This window comes from Hypanus sabinus, chromosome 31, assembly GCF_030144855.1.
Source record: "Hypanus sabinus isolate sHypSab1 chromosome 31, sHypSab1.hap1, whole genome shotgun sequence".
Lineage (NCBI taxonomy): Eukaryota > Metazoa > Chordata > Chondrichthyes > Myliobatiformes > Dasyatidae > Hypanus > Hypanus sabinus.
In genome coordinates, this window is record NC_082736.1 from 20571142 (window position 1) to 20575474 (window position 4333).

Genomic DNA, 4333 nt, shown 5'->3' on the forward strand with positions numbered 1-4333 from the left:
GATGTTGAAGCTTGAGTGTGTCTTTTCCACTGACGAGTTTGATATAGGTTGTTCCAAGAGCACTCATCACACTATCCGGGTGACTGAGGATACCCCCTTCAGAGAGAGGTCGTGGTGACTGGCCCCTGCAGAGGTGGAAGATGTTTGGCAGCATTTGTATAAGTTGTAGGAAGCTGGGATCATCATCGAATCGCGAAGCCCCTATGCGTCCCCAATAGTAGAGGCCAGGAAGAAGAATAGGAAGGTACGGATGTGTGTGGACTATAGGATTCTGAACAGGCATACCGTTCCCGACCAGTATATGGTCCTGATGATTGAATACGTGCTGGCCTGTCTGAGTGGCATGACGTGGTTCAGTGTCCTAGACCTGAGGGGTGGATATTACAAGATCCCCATGAGTAAGGCTGACAAAGAGAAGATGGCATTTATATGTCCACTGGGATTCTTCCAGTTCGAAAGGATGTCCCAGGGCATATCAGGAGCCCCTGCAAACTTCCAGTGCCAGTTCTGCAAGACATCCGTCAACTATGTTGGGCACATAGTCTAATGGAGTAGCTACAGATACAGATCCGGCTAAGATAGAGGCGGTCACCACTTGGCCAAGACCCTAGACTGTGAGTGCTCTGTGCTCGTTCCCCAGGTTCTATGGTTACTATTGGAGGTTTGTGAAAGGCTACGCGAAAGTGAGTCACCCTTTAAATCAGCTTCCATTGGGGAAGAACGGGAGGAGGATAGAGAATATCTCAGCCCTTCAGATCCTTTTGGACTGAGGTGGGATACAAAATATGAAGAGGCCTTTCAGTTACTGATCCAGGCCCCTGTGCTGGTTTTTGTGGACCCCCGACTGCCGTATGTACTGCATATGACTGCCAGCTGAGAGGGCTTAGGGGGTGTCCTGTATCAGGAAAAGGGCACTGGGTTGAGACCTGTTGCATTTGTCAGCTGGAGTCTGTCACCCTCCGAGAAAAACTACCCCACGCACGAAGGATCAAAGGGTGTCCAAAGTGTTATGGGAGAAGTATTTCATTTATTGTGGCCTCCCCAGGAGGATACATAGTGATCAGGGATGGGATTTTGAGAGTAGGCTCATCTATGAGTTACTGAGCATGCTCAGGAAGTTGAGGACTACTCCTTATCACCTGCAGGATGATCCCCAGCCTGACAGGTTTAATTTGACCTTGCTAGACATGCTCAGAACCTTGGAGATCTGAGCAAGAAGAGAGGTGGATTCAACATATTGGACATCTGGTCCACTGCTATAACTGTACCCGAAATGAAGCTACCGGGTACTTGCCATATTATCTGATGTTTGGGTGTGAGGCGAGGTTGCCAGTCGACCTTTGTTTTGGTACTGACAGGATGACCTACCACTGAGACTTATCTGAAGTATGTATCTGATATGAGAAGGGAGCAAAAAGGCTTATGAGTTAGCTGAGGTTGTGGCTGGCAAGCAGAATCAAGGAAATAAGAGGAAGTATGATCAAAAGGTTAGGTTCTCCCAACTCATGCCAGGAGACCAAATTCCTCATAAGGAATTTGGGGCTACCTGGAATCAGGATGACCACTGGGCGGCTACACCCTATGTAGTGGAGAGTCGGATACCAAATGTACCAGTTTTCTGGGTGAAACCAGAGAATAGGAATGGGCCTCTCAAGATTCTCCATCAGAACCATCTTGTCTCTAGGACAAGAGATGCAGGTTGACCCAGAACCCAAACTGGAACCTAAGAGGGCTCCCAAGTCCCTTTGTACCTCAATTTTTGAATTTTCTCTCCGTTTAGAAAACTGTTTACCCTTTTATTGCTTCTACTAAAGTGTAAGATAATGCACTTCCTGACACGGCATTCCATCTGCCACTTCTTTGCTCATTCTCCTAATCTGTCCAAATCCTTCTGTAGCTTTTCTGCTTCCTCAAAACTATCTCCTCCATCTTCATTTGACTGCTAGCTTGGCGAGAAAGCCACCAACTTCATCATCCAAATCATTGACATTTAACATAAAAAGAAGTGGTCCAAACGCAGACTCCTGTAAAACACCACTAGTCACCGGCAGCCAAGCAGAAAGGGCTTCCTTTATTCCCACTCTTTGCCTTGTGTCAATCAGCCAATGCTCTTTCCATGCTAGTGTCTTTCCTGTAGCACCATTGGCTCTTAACTGGTTAAGCAGCCTCATGTGCGACAATTTGTCAAAGGCCTTCTAAAAATCCAAATGCACAACATCCATGAATTCTCCTTCATTTATTCTGCTTACTGTGTCTTCAAAGAATTTCAACAAATCTGTCAGGCAAAAATTCTCCTTAAGGAAAATGAGAAACAGGGTTGCCAGATTAAAATGTTAATTTAAAGCCAAACAATATTAGAAAAAAGTCAGGAAAAAGCCAAACAAATTTCAATACATTTTTCATACTCACATCACATGAAAAGCTCCAGATCCAGGTCATTACTATCCTCTTCACAGGAATGAGTGGAACACACAGCATAAACCTTGTCCGATGTGAAGTTTTTTTTAGCATCTGGAGATGGAGTGAAGTCTTTGCAACATTTGCCTGAAAGCAATAATTCTGCCCTGATTCATCAAGAAGATTCAGCAACATTCTGTTTCTTGCCTTCGTTTAAATGGCGGCTACAAAAGAAAATATCCTCTCAACTGCAGCATTGTTGACAGGGGTTATTAGGCAAGTAAGGGCAAAGGCGGCGACCTCTTTAAATGCCTCATGGTGAAGTACACCAATCCAAAACTGTTCAATGTCTGTAGGGAGCCCATCTTTCTTAAATGGGGCTTCTTCTTTCCAGTCGACAAAAAGCATTTTTCTGTATTGTTCTTCAATAATGCTGATGTTGTTTCCGGCAAGGTATATAAAGGATAACTCAGAAAACATGGGCCTTGTGTCTTGATTTAAAATTATCACAGGGCTCAGTTTTGATAAACTTTCAAATGTATCTCTCGCTTACGGAAGTCTACATGTAACTTGACTGAGAACTTCTTCTAGCATAGTCATACATCTTTCTTTGACATTTTTTATTTTTAGATGGGCCTCAGCACTGTTGTTCTGCTGTAGGAACTTATTAAATGCTGTTAAGAATTTGATACCAAAATCAACTTCATGAATATTTTTTTCTGTCTTTTGGCATCATACGGTATGTTCTAAAGACTCTTCTGGTGTAAGAATATTTGTTGGTACAATTCAGAGGATCAGCTTTGGTTTGCTGAAATAGGCTGTTCAGTCTTTCAAATTCCTGTACAACAGGTGTTGCAAACTCAAAGAACAAGTAGCTTTTGTAGTCTGACAACATTTTCTTTAGGAGTCTTGCTTCAAATTTTGTATCAAACTTTGATTGGGCTAGTTCAGCAAAAGTGAAATAAGCCTTTAGCTCTTCTCAGTTCATCAAAATATTAAACAAAACCTTTCCACGCACAAGCGAGTAGATGAGGGGGTTTTCAAAGGGGGGAGCAGTTCGGGTTAGCTCAAATTCTGTAACTCTGTTCATCACTCTAAACAATTCTTTGTATGCTTCTCATCTTAATTCACTACGGCAAAACCAATCAGGTATTTCTGACAGCAAAAATCCAGTATTCAATGGTAGCTTCGATATTGCATATCGAATGCACAGTGCCAGCGAATGACAGATACATTTGAGTTGCACACAGAAAGGAGACGCATCTTTTAGTCTAGGCCACACAGAGTTGTTGCACCATCGGATGCAAAACCAATACAATTTGCACATCTTTTGAGTTCCTCGTCAATCAAATTGAATATGTTTTCTCCTGCTATCATAAGAAGCTTTCCAGTTTGACGACCGGGTGTTGGGTGTTGATAATAAATAATTTATAAAAACAGCCGAAGGCGTCAGTTTCACCACAGAACGTTATTACATATAGAAAATACACTTCACGGCCGATTTATATGATTATAAATCACACCCAAACGCTTCGGAGGTCCAAGACAAACTGGACCCCACGCCGCCGGCGGCCGCACGTGACCGACCGTGTTGCCGATGTCGACCGGACTTGCTGGTTTAGCGCCTTCTTGCTCTCCTCCCCACCCCCACCCGACTCAGATGGCGGCAGAAATATTGCCAAATGTAATTGACCAGGAAACATTTTTCTTAAAGGAAAATGTTTTAGGAAAAGGATGGTATATAATTTTCGCGCAGATAATTTTAGCACGTAAAAAAGCCAGGAAAAAGCCAAAAAGCCAAATGAATTTTCTGAAGCCAACCAAAGTGGGGGGGGAAAAGCCAATTTTCTGGAATTTGGCTTAGGAAAAGACAATCTAGTAACCCCGATGAGCATGCGTAAGGATCACATGTAGTTCTTGGATATTACGCATGCGT

General features: G+C 43.3%; 1 protein-coding gene across 1 annotated transcript in view; it reads right to left on the reverse strand.

The window, feature by feature from the left end:
• LOC132383932 (uncharacterized) overlaps window positions 1-3003 on the reverse strand; it is a 46564-nt gene extending 43561 nt beyond the window's left edge. The window contains exon 1 of the mRNA XM_059955121.1: window positions 2410-3003. The gene's annotated coding sequence lies outside the window, so the exon portion shown is untranslated. The remainder of the gene's footprint in view (window positions 1-2409) is intronic.
• Window positions 3004-4333: the final 1330 nt, after the last annotated feature.